Raw genomic sequence first — 21470 nt, 5'->3', positions numbered from 1 at the left:
AATGACTCAAGCATCCAAGATACTGGAGGTGAGACACAATTCTCCAGCTTTGAAGATATTCTGCAGTTTTGGAGATAAAGGCTGTGAGTGTGGGCAGATGAAGGCCGCTAGGAGACGCCCAGCTGAGACCCCCTAAGGCTATATCACAGGTCCTTTTTTGTAGGCTTTGTTTCCACCCCTGTTCCTTTCTCCCCCTGCCCTAGAGTTTGCTGTTTTGTTCATGCAGGTATTTTCCTTCCTGAGGCCACCAAGGATTCGGAGCATCCACAGGTTATCTGTCCCAGTTCCCGGCTGGCTCCTCACCAGGCTCTGACCTCACCTCGGCGTCAGTCTTATCAGGTGTGGACAGAACTGTCTCCCCGCTCCAGGAGTTCTGAGCCCTGGATCCCCTCCACACCCAGGCAGAGGAGGGCCTGGCACCTTGGAGACCAAACGCTGCTGTCACCTGCCAAATCCGGAGCAGCCACAGAGGTCTGCAAACGCAGCCACGAGGCGCAGAAGCAGGAAGGAAAGGGAAGGTTTACCAAGTATTGACAAGGAACAGAGCAGATGCTGAGTTCTGCCAAACAGGAGAGAAGGGAGGAGAGTGACAGGAAAAGCCAGCCACCCCCCCCACTTCAGTCCTCATGGGGATCCCGGCAAAGGACAGCAAGGTCACAGTGGGGCTCCAGTCTCCTCCAGAATGTGCTTCCTCCCAGGGAGCAGGGAGATCCAGCCCAGCCCCGTCTTCTGAGAAGCCGGCCTTGGGATGAGTGAAAGGAAAGGGAGGAAGACGGCTGGACACCAGGGAGCGGGTGTGTGCCCTTGGCTCCTGAGCCGCCAGGCACGGTACCAGCGGTTGGTGCCAACTCCTATTCCACAGTCACCAAGGACACTTCCTGGTGACCGCAACTCTGGTTTGTTTAGCTTCGTGAGGTTGAGTGCTCCTTGGTGTTAATGGCCTGGGGGTGAAGTGGGGAACGGGATATTTCATTGGAATTCGTTACACACAGGCTCCTTTGTCCTGCTGCTCCAGACGCTTGTTTGTTTGCACCGAGACTCTTGCCTTTGTTGGACTGGTTAGTGTCTGTCAGTAAATGATAACTTATCTGAACTGTCCACACAATCATAGTTGTGCATAGTTCTCAGAAGCTCCACGCATCAGCGTTTTCACATTCTAGGGCCTGGAATGGAGCCGGGGCGGCGGGGGGAGGCGGTCAGAGCACCCCCAGTCCTCGCCTGGTCCCATCCTGGGGTGGGAGAGGTCCAGGTGAGCGGGAACTGGCCGCGTTGCCCTTGTCAGCAAGAGAAACAAGTAGGGACACCGGGAATCTGCAGCTGGACAACTGTGCCCGAGAGAAGAGGGGAGGCCCGAGGAACAGAAAGCATGTCCTTCCCCACAGGTTATACTCCACGAGCAGGCCCGTCGCAATCACACCCTGCAAGCCGCAGCCAGGAAGTCCTCCTGCAGAAATGCTCGCAGGCGTGCTGATGATGGACTGCAAGGTTGTTCGTTGCGAGCGTTGCTGGAAACGGCAGAAGTCTGGAAACAATCTAAACGCTATCAATAAAGGCCTGATTAAATAATTTATGGTCTGTGCATCCGATGGCACACTCTGAAGAAAGCTTCTCGTACACTGGTAGGGAACAATCTCCCGAATACCTTGTTATGTCAAACAGCTACAACTAGGTTAGGAACTGCGTGTTATCGTTTGTTTATAAAGGGACAAGAGGGGAAGGGAGGAGAATATATATTTCCACAGAGACTGTCTTTGGAAAGATTCACAAGCCGGTGATATTGTTTTCCCCTGAGCAGGAGCGCACTGGGTGGGTGTGGGAGCTGGGAAGGTATCAGTTGACCTGTGCTGTATACCGACCCAGCCCAAACTTAGTAGCTTAAAACAACCATTTTATTCCAGGTTGCATTCCTGTGGTTTGACTGGTAGTGGCTGGGGAGGCTTCACATGGCAATGCCTGAACCCCCAGAAGAAAGAGAGCAACCCATTGCAAACACTTTCCAGCCTTTACTTACGTGATGTTTGCTGAAGTCCCTTTGGCCAAAGCACCTCACACAACCAAGCCCAAATTCAAGGGGGAGAAACAAACTCCATGTCTTCAAGTACAGTGGACGTCAGTTTTAATCTACCACATGGTGGAGCAGAGGTGAGGAGGGAGGGAGGGACGTTTCTCTTTTAACCCTGTATACTTTTGGAATTTGAGTCGTGTCAATATTACCTCTTCAAAAAGAAATAAAATTTTATCGATTTATTTGGTTTTTATGAGAGACAGAGAGAACGTGTGTGCACAGCAGGGGAGAGGGGCAGAGGGAGAGGCAGACAGACAGACAGACAGACAGAGAGGGAGAATCTTAAGCAGGCTCCATGCTCAGCACAGAGCCCGACACGGGGCTCGATCCCAGAACCCTGGGATCATGACCTGAGCTGAAATCGAGAGTCGGACACTCTCAACCAACTGAGCCACCCAGGTTCCCCAAGAAATATGATGATTTTTGAAAATTAAAATAGATTCCCTGAATTTAACTTTGGAATAATCCAGTTGCTGAAGGAAACACGGAGAGGGACATGTGAGGTGGAGATATAGGTGAAACAAGATGGCTGGATCATGAATGTGTGAGACTCACAATACTACCGTATGAATGTTAAAATTGCCTACAACAGTTCATGCTCTCACAGCTTGTGGGTTCGAGCCCCGCGTCGGGCTCTGTGCTGACAGCACGGAGCCTGGAGCCTGCTTCAGATTCTGTGTCTCCCTCTCTCTCTCTGCCCCTGCCCCGCTCTCTGCCTCTCTCTCAAAAATAAATTAACATTAAAAAATTTTTAAAGGATTTCTTACAGCAGAAATTTGGAAAAGTCAAAACGACTAACCAGAAGCTCAACCTTGTTGAGGGTCACTGACGTGGCAGGTGCATTGCCCACATCATCCCCTTTTGCTTTCCCAGCCACCCTGGAGGTGGGCACGGTTGGGCCCTGGAAGTAGCCTTCTTGAGGTTGCTGATACCAGAGGGTCAGCTGCAGAGTGGGGCCGCAGGCAGCTCCGAGCAGGGATGCTGGACCTGGAGGAATTGCCGGAGAGCCGGGAAGAAAGGACACCTAAGGAGCTGCCTCCACAGTGTGGGTGCGACTAGCAGGCGAAAAACCCAAGGACGGTGTGGTATTGGTGGTGACAGGGGAGGTGCAAAACACTTGACGGTTTCAAACACACACACAGAGATTGTGAGGGTGGGGAATAAGAAGGGAGCCTTTCCAGGGGCGCCTGGATGGCGCAGTCGGTTAAGCGTCCGACTTCAGCCAGGTCACGATCTCGCAGTCCGTGAGTTCGAGCCCCGCATCAGGCTCTGGGCTGATGGCTCGGAGCCTGGAGCCTGTTTCCGATTCTGTGTCTCCCTCTCTCTCTGCCCCTCCCCCGTTCATGCTCTGTCTCTCTCTGTCCCAAAAAAAATAAATAAAAAAAACGATGAAAAAAAAAAAATTTTTTTAAAAAAAAGAGAAAAAAAAAAAAAAAGAAGGGAGCCTTTCCAAAGATTCCAGACAAAAGCTCTAGCGCTTATGGGCACGTCTGAAGGAAAAGAACTCAGTGAGAAAGAGTTTCTCACCTCTTCTTTATTACTCGAGATGGCCACATGTGTACCCAGGCCTTGTGCCAGGGTGCACCTCAAGCCACCCACCTGGCCTGTGCCTGGCTCTGAGGGGGGGTCCCATCTCAGAGTAGCTCTGAGAGTGCTAAGCACTCTGGGTGAGCCCTTCTGTGGGCAAACAGGGAAAATCCTTCATCATCTCTACCCTGTCATTTGGGGTCCCTAGCTAACCCTGAGAACTTTCTCCTCTGTTCCAAGCGTCTACTGAGAGCTTTGCCAGAGGCTGTGTTCCCTGAGGCCTTGCTCACTCCCTTCATACACATGCCTGGGAATGCATATGTGTGCATGTATGGACATTCATGTAGCCGCTACAAGGCAAGGAACTGAGAGAAGTGACCGTAGCACTTTCTAGGCATCCAACTTTGTCCCCTGCTCCCACTCCAGGCCAAGTTAGGTGACCCTCCCTCTCATCATGCCCTCTGCCTATTTTATTGCTGAATTTCCATACTGTTTCAAATTGTTCAGGGGTGCCTGGGTGGCTTAGTTGGTTAAGTGTCCAACTTCAGCTCAGGTCATGATCTCACAGATTGTGAGTTCGAGCCCCACGTCGGGCTCTGTGCTAACAGCTCAGAGCCTGGAGCCTGCTTTGGACTCTGTGTCTCCCTCTCTCTCTCTCTGCTCTTCCCCCACTCGTTCTCTATCTCTCTCTCCTTCAAAATTAAATAAACATTAAAAAACTTAAAAAAAAAATACAATTGTTCAGCACTGGTTAAAGACTAGTGCTAAAGAATTACTGTCACATTTTTAGGAGTGGTAGTAGTATTGTGGTTATGTTTTGTTTTATCTTTTTTCTTTAATAAGTTTTTTTTATGTTTATTTATTTCTGAGACAGAGAGAGACAGAGCATGGGTGGGGGAGGGGCAGAGAGAGAGGGAGACACAGAATCCGAAACAGGCTCCAGGCTCTGAGCTGTCAGCACAGAGCCCGACGCGGGGCTTGAACTCACAAACTGTGAGATCATGACCTGAGCCGAAGTCGGTCGCTCCACCGACTGAGCCACCCAGGTGCCCCTGTTTTATCTTTTTATTGAAGTATAATCTACACACTGAAAAAATCATATGTTCACAATTGATGAATTTTTAAAAAGGGGAAACATCTATCTGTATTTCCAGCCTGCAGATCAAGAAACAGACCACTGTAAGCATTCTGGTATGTTCCTTAAAAAAAAAAAAAACAACACATTGTTTTTCGTAATATCTTCTTAAACACGTACAGATGAAAGATAGGCTGTTTTGGATTTGCTTCAACATAATCTGGAGTTAAGAGAAGCTAGCGATTAAACAAGGTTGGTCACAAATTCATAATTACTGAAGCTGAGTAATAATTACATAAGGGTTCTTTGTATTCTCTCTCTCTTCATATTTAAAATTTCATGATAAAGATTTTAAAACAATCAATCAGGTGTCCTGGTTTCACCTCAACCTGGTGCCTCTGAGACATGCGGTAAAAGCCGAGCGACGCGGTGAAAGCTGTCGCTTTGGTATGTGACTTGGTAATTAAGAATCTGAGAGTCTACTGAACTAAATGTATAAATAACTAACTTTTCAAAAATGAGTTTTCACGTGCTATCTGCTCCGTGTAAGGGAAAGCTCCCTGTAGGCACTGGGTTTTATTCATATCTGTATCCTGGCCCCTCAGCACAGTCACACGGTAGCTGCTCAGAAGTGTTTGTTGAGGGAATGAATGCTCGAATGCTGTATCCTGTCCTACACAAGACCTAATATGGCACCAAGATGGCACAGGTGCCCCAACTTGAATCGCAACTGATACTACCAGGTTCTTTTCTCTTTTGTAGTGGCTTCCAAACAATAAATTGCTCAAATCCTAAAATATCCTAATTGAGAGGGAGTCAGAGGTCATTTTGAACACAATTCTTGTGCTATAGATGAGAACACTGAGCTCCTGAGAAGTGACTTTATTGAGGTCACAGAGCTGGCAGCGGACAGAGCCTGAGCTCAGGCTCCTGGAACCCAATCTGGCCCCTTTTCGTCATAGCATCTAGGTGTATAGCTGGGAATTCGACACATATGGGCAATCCTATCTTCTCAGGTAGAGAAAGTGGACTTCAAAGAAGTGAATAGAATTTTCCCATGGTCTCGGGTCATTTCGACTCCATAGCTGTCTCGAGAACAGTGTTTTCCACACTGGGTTATGTCCCTTACTTCAAGAACCTTAAAATTCAAAGACATTAATTTTCAAAAACAACCAGAGGGGTGATTATTTCTCGTTAGAAAGGGCTTTGGTGCGTATGTTTTTTAAAGAGAAGTCTCTCAAGTGTCTTTGAAATATGAGTTAGGTTTTAACAATTCCATCTGCATCCAGCTTGTTAGGAACAAAGTGACAGAATAAAATCAGCACAGTTCAAGCCATGGCCCCACAGTCCCCGTCATGTCAAGTGTCACAAGGGCGCTTTCAGCATTCCCAAGCCAAAAAATAAACAAATCAATCAAAGATAACACACCGAGAGCAGAAATAAATGCAAAAAAGAAAAAGAAAGAAAGTCAAACATTTTGTAAAATTACATCCTTTTAAAAACATGTTGATTTTTTTAAGTTTTTAAATTAAAATGTTAGCATAACTGTACCTTAGAGTTTACTTTTGTTGGCACTCAAATCAATATAACTCTAATGGTCTTTTGTGTCGGTCCTGTTCTGGGCTTTTCCATGCAAAGTATTTTTGCAGCTTTGTCCGGTGCTTCTTTCAAGAACCTTGTGACACTTCCAACCCCCTACCTAACAGGGGTGACCGGATTTCTTTGCTGTTAAGAGGATTACTGAGACGTTCTCTTTTATATATAACCCAGAAGACTCCGTGAATAACAGGAAAGAGCAAACAAGAGATGTCAAGGGGAGAGGTTACGAGCAAGGGCTGCAGTTCAGGGAAACTCTTTAAGCAAGGAGAGGTCAAAGAATGTTCCTAAGGGACAATGATAAGCTGGGGCTCAGGAAGCAGTGTGCTGGGCGCCATTTTCATAGGCAAGCAGTGGAGTTAGCTTACATCCATCCATCAAGGGTTAAGCTTTAATCCCAAGAACTTTGGGTGAGTCAGGGCCAGAGCGCTGCGAAGAAAGGAGACACCTTATCTCTAATCAGCCCTGCCTCAAAATAGCTCTCTCTTCCCTCAGGCAGAGACTCGTCATCCTTTCCCTGCACAGCACAGCACAGCAGCATGGAGGTGCCTGAGTCCCACTTAGTCAGAAAGTCAATGAATATGCTTTATTCATCTCTTGCACAGTTAGATCTCTCTAAGCAATGCATAATTTAGCAACCCTCAAGATGGCTTGCATAGAATCAGGATGTTCCAGTCAAAAAGAAACTCACAATTTACTTAGATCCGCCTGTCATTTTATGGATGGATAAACTGAGACCCAGGGAGATGAAATGATTTGTGGAAGAACACACAGGCGGTCCATGGCTGTGCTGAGGGCTGAAACTCTGGCTGGAGCAGACAGACATTCTGCCTCTCTTGGCAATGCTGCTGTTCTCATCTGAAAAATGAATGAAACACTTATGCCCCTGGTCAGTTTTCCTTCCGTTGTTAAGGAAATCATTTCCAATGCTCCAAGAGTTTGCGAATCCACACTTTCACAGGCAGCTCTTGTTAAACCCTTTCATTGTGAGTCTCTCAAACTTCCTCTTCTATCTTCATAATCCAGACAGCTTTACTTTTGAGGTTTAATACATGGGCTGCCGCTGCCGTTGTTGTTGTTGTTTTTCCCAGATGCTGGAAGAAAATGTTACAAATGGGTAATTGAAGTCCTCAGAAAGTAGCTTAGAATGGGGTCAGACAAAAATGCCCACCAGTCTCATCAGCTGCTCACCCATGCCGAGGGTTGTGACTCACACAGAGGACTTGCCCTCCCAGTGGCCATCTGTGCATCTGTGCGATGGCAAGCTCAAACATTCCTGCTGCCACACTTCCTACACCACTATTTGCAGACTGAGTCCCCTTTGTGCATCCTTTACACAGTGTGGGCTCTGTCGAAAGCTGTATGAGGCACACAAGGTCTAAACAAGGGTGGGGACAACCCTGGGGCTTGCAAAGTCTGCAGAAAACCAGGCAAAGTAAGGGAGGTGAAGAACATAGACAAAAGGCTGGAATGTGTCATTAGGAAAAGGCCCGGTTCCATCAACTTAAAACAGTTTTGTTTCAGGTTATTATTCAGTGCAAGACACTGAAGAGAAAGAGCTAAGAGGCAGAAATTGAATTTCAACTCCCTTTCATTTCTCCGTGATTGTCATCTCTTAAATGTTCCCATTTATTTCTTGCATGAGTCTCTTGTGCTGGACTTATCACAGCTCTCAAGTAGGAATTGGTCCTTAGCTGTTCATCGTATGTGGGGTTTTTCTCTTCTAGTTAGACTCCAAGCTATTCTCCATAAGGCCAACAGCTTTGTGATTCCCATAGGTCTCCCGCCATAGAGTAGGGCACCCAGCATGTGCTTAATAAATATTTAATAAGCATGTCCTACTGGGTCAGCATCACAGTCTCACTTTGTGCTAAAGCCAGATCATGCCATGATGGCCCTCATTTTATTCATGAGAAGGCAAAAGAGACAAAGAAAAATGATCATCTAAGGTTTACACACAGTGAATGACAGAACTGGACCTCAATCCTAGGTCTTTTGAGACTAAATTCAGCCTTATCTGGCTATCTGTTATAGAAAATATAGAAAATATTATGCTAAAGGCCTTCAGGCTAAAGTCGGTGAAAGGCGAAGCGGTATGAGTTCTTTGCTTGAGGGGTCTTACACTTTTCATGTCAATTTTTTTGGGAGGACATTTTAATTGATATATACTTAGCTTAAACCATGAGTTTCATAAACATCCTCATACATTTATGTAATGATAAAACTATGATTTCTTTTCTAGCAGCTCAATCATGATCACTTGATCAGAATAAAAACAGATTCCTTTTTTGCTGAACAACTAAAAGTAAAATGTAAATTAATGCCTGGTGAATGAGATCTCTCTCTCTATGAGGTAAGATCTTGTTCTGACTAATATCGGCTCAACATGGAGTTTGAAAGTCTCAGAAATGTGCATCTTGATGCTCAAAGATTATCCCATCAGAGGAACATCATTCAAGCATTCATTAAGTGCCTACTGGGTGCATAGCATGGTTCTAACTGGCCTTCTAATTTTGCCATTAACTAGTTGTAGGATCTCAGGTACGTATGAAAGGACTCGACATTTTTTGAATGTCACTCATGTGTCAGGAACCTTGAAATACATATTACATATGTTATTTCATGTAGTCCTCGTGCACTCTTATGATTTACAAATGGGGACTCTGAGGAGGAGAGAAATCATGGATCTTCAAAATCACACAGCTAGTAAATGGCAAAACTGGGATTTGACCCAGATGCTAGTGACTCTAAAGGCCATTCCTTTCCTGTTCTACCTGAGCTGTTCAATCCTAGGTCACATGAATATTACCTAAGGAGTTTTTATGTAATACGAATGCCCACTTCAGACAATGACATCAGAATATCTGGGGGTGATACTTGGAGTTTTAAAAGCCTCCTTAGATGATTATAATATGAAACCAGGGTTAAGAATTACTGTGCCAGGTGTTCTGTGCTTCAGTTTCTTCAACTGTAAAATGAGGAGTTTAGACAGACATCTCTAAGATCCTTTCTACTTCTGTAGCCACCAGAACTGGGATGACAATGATATGGGGACAGTTGCCACTTGAGAAGCCCCAATTTGTACTTGGAGTAAGCAGTTATCACCCATACTGGATAGTCTCCTGACTCTCTAGTTAAGTGTAGGCTCTGACTGAAGCTGGCTGAACATCCACAGATAAGACTCCCTAAAGCATACAATTATTTCATATATTTATGAACAAGGCCCTAAAGCTCAAGAAACATTCCCCATGCCATCCTTCTCTCTCTCTGTCTTCTTTTCAAGTATCAATCATAGTTATTTGGTGAAATTCCTATTGCTCAAAGCTGCTGTAGTGCTACCACTAAATATCACATCAAAAAGTCTTTTGAAAATGTTCATAGCCTTAAACCCAAAATTCCTCTTATAGAAATCGACACTAAGGAGGTAAACAGAAAGCAGAAAAACCTTTATGAAGAAAGCTGTTCAGGACACCTGGCTGGCTTAGTTGGTTACGCCTCTGACTCTTGACTTCTGCTCAGGTCATGATCGCATGGTTAGTGGGCTCCAGCCCAGAGTCGAACTCTGAGCTGAGGGCATGGAGCCTGCTTGGGATTCTCTCTTTCCCTCTCTCTCTCTGCCCCTTCCCCATTCGTGTGTGTGTGTGTGTGTGTGTGTGTGTGTGCACGCACTCTCTCAAAAATAAACATTTTTAAAAAATGAAAGATGTTCATTGCAGTATTGTTTATTACAGTGGAAAACTGGAAACCACTATCTAACAATAGGGAAATGATTTAGTAAAATATGATATAGCCTACTAAGGGAAGAAATGGCCATTACAAATAACATTTACATATAGACTTTTAAGTGATGTGGGAAAATATTAACGCTTATGTTATAATGCTGAATGAAAAATATAGGGTTTAAATTACATAAAGTTAATCTATTAGTAAAATTGCATAGAGTTAATGTCCAGTATGCAGTTACTTTTGTACATTGAAAAAAGGCGAAAAATACTATACAATGCAAAGGTTAAAATATCTGAAACTGTTTTCACCATTAACCCAATTCTAAATGTTTGATGAATGGAACAGTGGTTCTGCGGTAGGCCCTGTCCAGAAAAACTTTAAATCTGGCCCTCGGCCTCCCAGACTGGGTAGAGCAAGGACTTACAAACAGCAGAGCAGGAACATGAAACCACAGGTCAAGTGATTCCTTTAGGCGTGGGAAGCAAAGGTACATTTATAGAGTCAGTATAAGGAAAAAGAAACTAAGAACACCAAAAGGCCAAAATCAACTCTCCTTTAATGAAGAAAACCATCAAGAAGGAAATGCGATTCACGAGAGAGTTAAGTCTGTGAGGGAGTGGCCAACGTGGCCATTTTCGCAGTATTTTCGGACTCCCTGTTTCGCAGGCCCCGAGCACGTGCTCAAGGCGAGCACGCGCATCACGCGGAGGCGGGGAACGAGCCTGAGACGGGCGGCTTGCCCTGCGTGGTGTCATGGCGGCGGCAGTGCGGCCCGGAGCCTCTCTGCCTCTTGCTGCTGCGGAGCCAGGGCCATCGCAGGAGAGCGGGAGGCCCATGGCCATCGCTCAGGACGAGGCCGTCCAGCGTCGGCCGGCTGCCTGCGGTTCGGGGTCACCAGACTGCCAAGGTAGGGACCCACGGCGCTTCCAGGAACGGGAGACCCAAAACCGAGCTGGGGCGGAGGGCGGGGCTTGGCAGCTTCAGGCCGCAGCCTTGTGCTGCCCTCTCTTCGTCCCGGAAGCCACAGGTCGGCGCACAGCACAGGGGATCACAGGGGTCTGGGTCCTCCCCCAGGGCCGAGGACACCCGGGCCACGTGGTTCACCATGGCGGCCTTCCGCGGCCCGGCCGCGGCCGGACGAGCTTTCCCGTCCCTGAAAGGTGCAGGCGGTGTAGCTGAGGCTGGTGGGCCCGTGTGTCTGTGCTCCTGTGCCTCGATGTTTGGTTTGTCCTGTCTTAGAAAACTGAACCTTGTGTTTTCGCAAACAGCGGGTGTTTGCTCAGCAACCCGAGCAACATCTGAGGATTGCAGGTCGGGCTCCAGGCTTGTGGTCGGTGCGGTGTGGAAGGCCTCACATTCCAGAGGAGAGCTGGCCCCGGAGGCACCAGGGGATGCCGGCCACTTGGGCTGAACCTCAGGGCCCTGTCCTCAACTCTGAGGGTTCCTTAAGCTTCCTTAGGCTAAATTTTATAATGAAGGGTGTCCTAGGCCACAATTCACTGACTAGTAAATTTTGACCATCCTAAACCCCTCTTTACCCTTAAAAAGCTAATGTTTTTATAGATAATGATAATAAATTTAAGAAGATTGGTAAATCTGTTGTTTTTACATTTGTGTCATCCTGATTCTTTTAAGTCCAGAACAGGTCCCCCTTTTGCTATTAAGAATTGAAAGCAAGCCATTTCAGCTTTTCTTTGAAATACAACTTAGTCCATACCTGAGGTTTTGTTTTTCTAGATTTGAAAATCTATTTGGAATTTGCACAAATGCCTTTCCCCTCAACACCTTTTGTCCAAAGAGAAGCACAAAATTGTACTACTTCTCTTTGCTTCCACAGACCTCATTTCACATTATCTTACATACACACCAAATTGTTCACTGTTAAACATGCTCTTATTAAGTAGCTACTCAGCCGTGCTCTCAAATGATGTTTATCTTTGCATTTAAAAGGGGGTTGGATGTTACCAAAATGATCAGCAATTGTAATATGTAAAGTACTTTGCAATTCTCTAAACTTTCCCTCCTCTAGACTCACACTGTTCTCTTCCTGGAGTAGATTCCTCTGGTACCCAGAGATGCTTTCTCAGACAATTTAACATTGTGTCCCTAAACTTTTATCCAGTGTCGTTTTAAGAAATGATCAGGTGAAGCACAACTTTAAAATCTCTGTAAAATTGCCATAGACGTTCATTATGTTGCCTAATGTAAGAAACCCTTGCCGATAATTTTCACTTGGACTTTAGTACTAGGATAAAGTTTTGCTAAGCTTTCTTTTATGAATTAATGAAAGCCACGAATGCACTGTACAGTACTTTTTGCTTTCACTACCAGGAGTCTCAGAACTTCATTTTCTGCTCGGTTTCAAGAATCTCTTCTAGCTTAGGCTTTCTGGATTAGTTCCCATTCTGTATCCCCTTTTTCCCCAACCACTACCAGGTTTTTCTTTCTCTGATTTACTTATCCCATCTTTGTTTGAGTTACCTGTAACTTCTTTAATGATTCCCCTCAAAACTTCTCAGAAGTCAGAGGATATAAAAATTATTGTAGATTGCCTCAGAATGTTCTTTCGATCTGCCTTAAGCAGCATATGCAGTCATTTTTAGTTTTGGCATCTGTTTGGGTGACACTCACTTGCAAAGCTCCCAAAGGCCCACCCAGAATTGTGTACAGTCCCAGCGAGCTAGGCTCTGTCCCTTCCCTCCCCTTGAGAAAGCTTATCTAGTTGAATGTATTACTGCTTAGTGAGTCACAAGCTTCAATACTTTTTTTATTAGTAACAACTGACTGGAAGCACACCTTGCAGCTGTGGGTGCCCCACCCAGCACCCCGACCCTTGGTGCAATGCAGCTGCTCTGGGATATGCTGGGACGCCACAGCTCATAAATCATTACTTATTTCCCCTCAAGTAGTAGCACAGATTTCCTCAATTTCCAGTGTCATGAGTGTGCAACTCATTGTTCGGCAAAGCCTAACATCTGTGCTTCCTTCCATACAGCAGGAAAACTTCTCATTCCCCCCCCCCCCCATATTTACTTGTTTAGTCAATTGTGAGGAAAGTCGTACTTGTAAAGTCACTCAAGGAACAATTGGGAAAAACTCTTTTGGGTTCTTAGGACCCTTAGAGGAAAGGCTGATGGAGAATGGTAAGGGAAGAACATTTCTTGAACCTCAGCTAAGTGCCAGGCACTGTATGGAGTATTTGGCAAAAATTTTTTAGCCTTCCCAGCAGGCCTGCGAAGTAGGCACATTTATACTGACTTTCTAGATAGATGAGAAACAGGCTCAGAGGCGCTAAAGGACTTGCTCAAGTTATATCACTATTAAGTGGTGAATCCTAACTAGTGTTCTAACCCAATTTGAAAAATTATGGGACATGATCATTCCATTTTCACTATAAATATTGCTCACAGAGGGCAAAGCTTTTAATACCCTCCCATGGACTGAGCACACAGGACTCCGTAGTGCAGGCCTCATGCAGAGACTCTGAGACCATGATACCTGGGTTCAAATCCCAGCCCTGTCACTAGGTGCGTGACCTCAGACAAATCACTTAACCTCACCAAGTGCCTGTTTCACACATCTATAAAATGGGGATAGTTGTAAGGAGTAAATTAGTTAATCTTGGCACATTATCTGCATACAATAAGTGATAACAGCCATTCCTGTTTTATTTTATTGCAGGATAGGAAATGCTGCTTTCTTGCCTAAATGATGGTGTTTTTATGTCAGCCTTTCATGTAGAAATCACTCTCTTAGAATGGTAGTTCTGATAGTAGGTCATCTTTGGAAACACTCAGGAAGTTTTAAAAAATATTGGTGCCTGTGTCCTACCCCTAGAGATTCTCACTCACTGGGTCTGGGGAGTAGCCTAGGTGTGGGGGCGAAGGAAGTTCTTAGTGGTTCTTAAAGTGTAGTGCCTGGACCCACAACTCAGTCTAACCTCAGAGCTTGGTTGTTAGAAACACAAATTCCCAGGCCTTACCCTGGAACTACAGGATCAGATACCTGGGGTGTAGAGCTCAGCAAAACGGCCTCTGGGTGATTTGATATCCATGAAGGTCTTAGAACCATTACTCTAAGGAAAGACAGTGCTCATGAGAGAGGCTCTCATCTCAAATACAGACCCCAAGACTGAAGCTGACCTAGAGGGCTTATCTACTTGTTGACACTGAGCAGTGAGCCACTAGTATACTTGTCTTCTCAGAGCCATAATACGCTGTGACTCTACCAGCTCATCCTCTCCCAACCCCAAGGAAAGCCAGGTCTTCATCACAAGTCTTTTTATTAAACGTCGAAGGGCATCAAGCTAAGGTAGCCCAATCTGTATATTTCATGGTATAGATCCTGAAATCATGCACCAAAAATATCGAAGTCCATTGGCTACCAACCTACCTTCATCTCAGAGTAGCCCTGCCACAGGTCCATAGGCAGTAAAGCTCCCTCTCCTCTTCTGGGCACCACAAGATGGACACAGCTGTCCTTTGCCTTGGTAACTCTTCTTTCTCTCTGTGTCCGGCATCCTGCCTCCTTTCCCGTGATTGTGGCAGTCTTTACCTTGTATCAGTATATGCCAGGAGATTTTAGTTGGATCTTGCAGGCCATATAGCCTCTTGTCCCTTCTAATGACTCTGCATAACTCTGCTCTGACCCTGTTGTGACACTCTGACACTCTTCAGAGGTATGGATATCTACTTCCCACTTTTTCCATATGGATCAACTCCCCAGAGCACTCAAATTCTCCTTCACCTGTGTCTTGTTCCTACTCCTTTAGCCATCATTAGTCTCTTCTGAAACTAAGAAACATTTGTGTTAAGGATTTCCCTTCTTTGCTTTTCCAGATTCTGTGGAACTTACGATCAGAAGATGTTTCTCCAGTGTCATACAGTTTATCTTGCATCATCTGATTAAAGAGAAGTGCTATTGTAGCATCTAGTGAAACAAATGCCATCTGTGTGTTTTGGTGTTGTAACTTATCACAGGAATAACATTCATGTTTTCCTCATGCCTTCAAGTAGCCACTCACTGGGAAGCTTACAGCAAAACTTTATAACTTTTAACAGATGATTTATTTCTAAGATAACTTTACTCTTTAAGCAAGTGAACAAACATCAGAATCATTGAAGCAAGGGCAAAAGAACAGCAGCAGTGAGTGACACAGGGAAGAAAGCAGAAGGAGAAGGTGTGAGTGAGTTAGGGAGGAAGAGGGAGGAGGAAGGGGATTGATGGACCCAGGGGGTTTTGAAATCTAGGTTGAAGAGAAGCTACTGAAGGTAGGTATTAAACTCAACCTTGGCAATCAAGGTAAAAAGAGAAGCAAGACAAATTCCATTGCTCTGCAGCAGTATGTTAGGGAGGCTATTTTGTTACTACAGAATTTCAGCTGATCCCTCAAAGCTAAAAACAATAGATATTAGGTGGCTATATTCCATGGAGGGGAGCTAAACCCTCCACACAGAATTTGCTAAGCAGTCACCCCTGAAGCCCAGCCCAACGACTCGGAGCCTATCACTTATACAGAGGTGTGGAGAAGGGAGGAGAAAGTTGATGACGAGAGCAGTGGGACTTCTTTGAGGAGAGTTGTCAGTAAACTACCACAAGCCACCACAAGCCAAGTGCAGGGAGGGGCTTTGAGAGAACCGCTTGGGGAAGGTAAGGTGTCTCCCAGGAGGAAAACTGACATCTTGCCTCCTGGCTGATGAAAGCAGAGTGGTGGAAACTGCCTAGCCCCACACTGTCACAGTGAGACAGAATGTGGGGAGAGGCTTCTTAGGAGGACTTGACTTGGGTCGTCGGGAGTTGAGGGAAATAGACTGGAGCCTGACTGTAATGATGTCTGTAACATAATCTGAAATGCTTTACCACAAGCAGGGTGATACTGTGTGTGTTTGTTAAGCTGTAGCCTTACCCACACTCCAGAGGCAGCTACCACAGGACATATAGTTATGTTTATCTTTGAGCAGTGCCAGGGACTTTGCTAATTAGCATAATGAATGCTTAAAATGGATTTTATTTTGTGAAATTAATAGTGTTCAAGTTAGGTGGATTAGCCAAATATTTGAGATTCCTCCTCACACTTGCATGGACTGAGCATCCATCTGGGGCAGGATGGGGAGGGAGGGAATAGCCTGTGCTCTTAAAGGCATTAGAGGCTTGATCTCTAATGGTCCTGCAGCTAGCAATCGATGTGAAGAAATCTAGTTGTCTGATGCTAACCCTGTAGTTTATTTGAATTTTACCTCTACAATATCATGATGTTTCCCTTAAATGTCTTTTGTGCAAAGACAAAAAGCTTTCATGATAACCTAATAATAACATTGTGAAGGAATAACTAATCCTCCCCTACCTCTACCTATTGATGGCTACTCTTCCTCCAAGTAGTCCAGTGGTACTGCCTGGCCAAATTGGCCTAGGACAGTTCATAACACTGCACCTTACCTGGAAAAATCGAAAAGTGAGGCTCTGGCTGGAGCTGCCTGAGACAGAAGAGTGGAAAGGAAGGGCTGAGTGAGGGTGGTGTGCATGCCCAGTGCTAGGCAAAGCAAAGAGGTGCATTCGCTTGGGTACAGTGGAGACTGGAAGGTGTCACCGAGGAAGAGACCCCGCCCCAGAAGATGGAGTGAGGTTCTCCTAGCAGAGCTGGGTTCTTTCTGGGGTGTGCTGTCGGTAGGGACTGAGGGAAGAGCTGTTGGGAGGCAGCCAGTGGTTGGGAAGTTTCACCAGGGCGCTGTGTGGTTGGACATGTCCAGAATGCTCCCTGAGGAACATCTGCCACACTCTGAGCCAAGAGAGTCTGCTGCCCCTTGTCTTCCCACCCGGAAAGGGCTGGAGCCAGCAATGTGAGTAGCAGAGGAGTGGAAGGACCCAGTGGGAAATTAATCAGGCAGCTAAGCATCTTTCTCTCCGGCACACCCTCTGTACTTCTGCAGGCTTCAGAGTCTTTTTCAGGCCCCAACTAGGGTGGGAAAAAGCTTTATATGAGGTGAGAGATTAAAGCTTTGATGTGAGACTCATACCTAAAAATGAGATGCTTATTAACACCTGAAAGTGATCATAAAAGCTTAAGGATATGCCCAGCATTTCACCCAGGAAAATGGAAGAATAATTCCACAGAAGGGCTTAAAAGGGTGGTGACAAAAGAAAGACTAACTTATTTTGTATGTCCAACTGAGTCTGACTTGGTCAAGTATCTACAGCTTTTATTACTGAAACAAAGGGACATGGTATTTTTACTATAATTTTCCAAATTATTTATTTTTATATCTCACTGAGTAGAAATTGAGGGGTGGCAAAGTAGTTTTCAAGCCTATTCTTTGAAGCCACAGACTGGATAGCAGTGGGATGGAGAGGCAGGGAGACATGTATTAGTTACTTATTGCTGAGGCAACAAATCACCATCAATTTAGTGGCTTAAAATGAAACAAATTTCACAAATGGATTTCGCTGAACTAAAGTCAAGGTGGAGGCAGGGCTGTGTTCCTTCTGGAAGCTCTGGGGAGGAATCTGTTCTCTTTTCCAGCTTCTAGAGACTGCCTACACTCTTTCCCCATCTCTTTAAAGCCAGCAGTAGAGGGAATTCTAATCTCTGACTCTGCCTCTCCTGCCTCCCTCTTTTACTTATAGGGACCCTTGTGACAACATTGGACTGACCTAGATAATCCAGAATAATCTTTTTACGTCAACATCCTTAATCACATCTGCAAAGTCCTCTTTACTATGTAAGGACATATTTACAGGTTCCAGGAATTAGTGGGTGGACATCTTGGGGGTGGGGGAGCATTATTCTACCTGCCACAGGAGAGGCCCAAGTATATCTCTGAGAGCCCTGTCACCCTTACCTCCTTAGCTACCAGTTGGCTTAAAGGTGAACTCAAGGAAAAGGCCCTAAGTAATCTTGGGGAATGCACATAATCTAGGGGGAAAAAAAAGGCACATAATCTATTCATATCTCAGTTTCTTCATCTGTGAAATTATAGAATTAGGTGTTCTCCTACATTGTCTTCCAAAATTTTTCTCTTTGGCAAAATAAGTATTTGAGGAAAACTAGCTGCTTAAACTCAAGAAATCAAACTGATGTTGTTCTAGTGCAGACTGCCAGCCTCCAGCTCTGCCCTAGGCCGAGGAGGCTCTGACAGCCTGCACTTCGGGAGCCTCAGAGGATGCCACAGGTGGGAGGTTCTGGCCGACCAGCCTCTCCAAGCAAGAGCGTTTCATTGTCCTACTCCTTTCTGCTGAGTCACCATTGAAGGCCTTGAGCAATGGTACCAGTCGCAGACACGGCTGCTGACTCAGAGCTGCTGGAGTGGTCCAGGGAAGCTCCAGGGGCATGAGTCACAGGCCTCTTGTGCTTGCTCCTCTAAAGTCAGCACACACACTCCTTCCTATCTCCTTGGAGCCTCAGGCTTTTAGAGCAGTAGGCCTCAGAACACTGGAGATGGAAACACCTTGTCACAGTTGTCTTTCCCACCAACCTTTCCTTACCATGTGATCTTGAGCTGGTTCGTGTGTTTTGTTTTTCCAACTACTCTGATAAATTACAGTGTTTTTGTGGCCTACATCCTTCTTGAGTCTGGCCATAAAATTAAGGTTCATTGTGCATCCTTAGCCCCATGAGTTTCAGAGAAACATCCAGCTCCCCAGGACTCCTCTAGGCCACATTTACTTTCCACTTTCAAGATAGTGTCATCTACCAGCAACAGCCCTGGGCCATAAATCAGGAAACTGGGGCTTCCTCTTCCTGTTTTCTGAGCAGCTATGGGGCATTCAGCAAGTCACATCATCCTTTTGGGCTGCATTAGGGTTTGACTCTTTCCTCCTAAGTCCCTTCCTGTGCCAATGTGAGGGGATCAGAGTAGATCATCCTAAAAGTCCTTTTCAGTTCTGTGAGTCAATCTTACTCTATCACAGAATTCCTGAATATAGTAAGTCTGGCTCAGCCTGCCCTAAGAGGCAAGCTTTCTTTGGATTAGTCTTTTCCTGTGGCTCCCAACTGCCATGTTTGCTCTCTTCCAGGCAGATACTGAATGCACAGCCTCATGAATGTCCACACATTGTTCTGAGGGCTCCTGTCCTTTCTTGAGCTGGTTTCTCAGTCCCTCCTCCCAACCTAGGCTAGACTGTCACCTCTACCCACCAATCTCCTGGGAAGTCAGGGGTTGGACTGTGGAGACCCAGAATCTGAACTGTGACTCTTCACCCATGTGACAGGCCTGTCATTCCTCCTTTAGTTGGGCCTAACCAGACCAGTACTAGAGTTATTCGGTGTGAGGTGGGAGAGATTCCTGCCTATTTGGTGACCCTGAGGATGGATGCTGCTCAGTGAGTGGATGTCACCTCTGTCCTTGGAGAATCTGGAGTACCCAGGGTCCCCACCTACGCATTGCACATCTCCAGGGCCTTCCATGTCCCCTTGCCTCAGGCCTGGCTACCCTTTGCCAAGGACTACTTGTTCCCAGAACCTTCTGGGCTCCTTTGAACCACAAAGGTGCTCTCTGCAAGTCAACAAACCACCCTAGGGGTTGCCTTTTCACATCCATTTCAATTGGGTTCTTGTGTTTCCCCTAAAAAAGTGAACAGTCCTTTTCTGCTCATCCAGCAAGGAAATCTGCCTTTTATTTATCACATGGGTTTAGGCATGGCCCTCACCTCTAAAGGAGGAAACTGAACACAAATTATCTGTGTTGTTAACTAGCTTCCCCTTCAGTCCAGAACCCCAGCACAGAGTTGGCATCTATGAGCGCAGCTCTCTTCCTCCTGGGTGTGTGCTTAGCTGTGAAGGAGAGAGAAAGGCCTATTGTTCCGGCCTTGCCGCGCACTCCACCAGGCAACAAGCTGGGTGTTCCCCCCGGGAGGTAGAAAACCCGCTTCCAAGATCCAGTGTCTCCTGCCTCTGCTCTGTTTGCTTTTGTTTCTGGTCTTTCCTTCTTTGCTGTGTGCCCTTGCCAGGCACCCTGCGCCCATGTAGTGCTTATTTCTTCCTCTAGCCTTTGCACAGTGAATGCCTTTTGTGTGCTTCTGGTGTTGCTTGTCCTCCAGGGAACAGAGTGAACATCTCTCCCACCTACAGGCTCGCTCCTGGCTGGTCGGTGGTTGGGCAAGGGGAGTGAACAAAGGCATGCTTGGCCCCAAGGGAGGTTGGGGGTAGGGCCTGGGTCTGGAATGTTGTGTCCTCTCTGCTTCTATTCGGAAGGAGGACTGCTTCTCCCCGTTAGTTTTATGGGGGAGGAGTCGGGCAGAGGGGAGGCTGGTGGTGCTTGGTAGCGCTGAGCCACCAAAATTAAGTGTAGTTTGGCTGCGCCGTCCTTCCCTTGTCTGCTCAGCATCCAGCCCGGCAGAGGCTCTGAGAGAGAAATATGGCAGGAGGAGCCAGGAAATTCTGATTGGGCCTGCCTCTGCCACCGTGTGACCCTGCATGACACTGGGCCTCCCAGGGTGAGCCTCACTTCCCTGCCCCAAGTGGGGCACTAACACCCACCCCACCCGCCTGCTTCCTGGGACTGATGTGAGGAGCAAACACAACACTCTCTGAGGAAACGCTGTGGGAAGCAAAAACCCTTTGTGAGTCAGCGGTGGGAGTCGTCGCCCTGTCTTTCTCCACTATTTACTGGGGCCACCCCTCCACCCAAGTTCCCGTAATCATCTAGTGAGCTCATGCTTCCCCCTAGTGGCCAAAGTGCTCATCATTCATTTCTTTTAAATTAAATTTCTATCAAAATCATAAGAAAAAGTAATTATGGATATGCAGTAATGAACCCAGCCTGGGTTATATCCGTTTTTATATAAGTGCAGACATAAAATACAATTTTAAATACCATTTTAATGGAGGAAGTGACCCACGAAGAAAACAGCGCATAATGGAGCCCTAGGCCCCAGGAGGGAGGCATGTTTGAGCTCCCTGTTCCCCATCTTGCTACCCAGCTGCTGGCTGCTCCTCTGAGCCTGCAGAGAGGCCTGCCTGGGGCCTGATGGTGGCCTTCCCCCAAAAGGGGTCATATTTCCCCCAGGATGCTGGCGATTGGATGGAGGAACAGGTGAGAAACCAAAGCACTTGGCTACTCTTCTTCAGCCTTTTAAACCTTTTAAATCCCCAAAGATTACAAAATGCCCTGATAACTAGCTGTCTTTCTCATTGCGGACAGTGGAACAGCACTAGTTGGCTCAGAGAGAAATTCTGCATAATAACAATAACAAGTGACCAATGACTGCTATGTTCCCTCTTTAAGAGAAGCCTCCCCACACATTTCTCACAGATTGCTCACCACAGCCCTGAAGTCCCAACTGCTTTTATTTTCAGGTGAGGAATTTGAGGTCTAAGGGTCACAGGCAGGTCAGAGGGGAACAACAGCTTGAACCCAGGTATTCTGGCTTCAAACCCCTCACCTTCTCACTACATTGAGTGCTTGGAATTGAATTCCCCCAGCCTTGCAGAATGAGAACTGTTTGCATGGTGGGGAGGAACACACTGAGGAAAAAAAAAAATTAATA

General features: G+C 46.1%; 1 long non-coding RNA gene across 1 annotated transcript; it reads left to right on the top strand.

The window, feature by feature from the left end:
* The first annotated feature begins 1119 nt into the window (after positions 1-1119).
* On the top strand, positions 1120-3239 carry LOC109261882 (uncharacterized). The gene is made up of 3 exons (XR_002077555.2): positions 1120-1619; positions 1899-2142; positions 2939-3239. It is a non-coding gene; the product is annotated as an uncharacterized LOC109261882 (long non-coding RNA).
* The last annotated feature ends 18231 nt before the right edge of the window (positions 3240-21470 follow it).

This window comes from Panthera pardus, unplaced genomic scaffold, assembly GCF_024362965.1.
Source record: "Panthera pardus isolate Hobbes unplaced genomic scaffold, ASM2436296v1 HiC_scaffold_16, whole genome shotgun sequence".
Classification (NCBI taxonomy): domain Eukaryota; kingdom Metazoa; phylum Chordata; class Mammalia; order Carnivora; family Felidae; genus Panthera; species Panthera pardus.
This window is presented reverse-complemented; position numbering and strand designations above follow the sequence as displayed.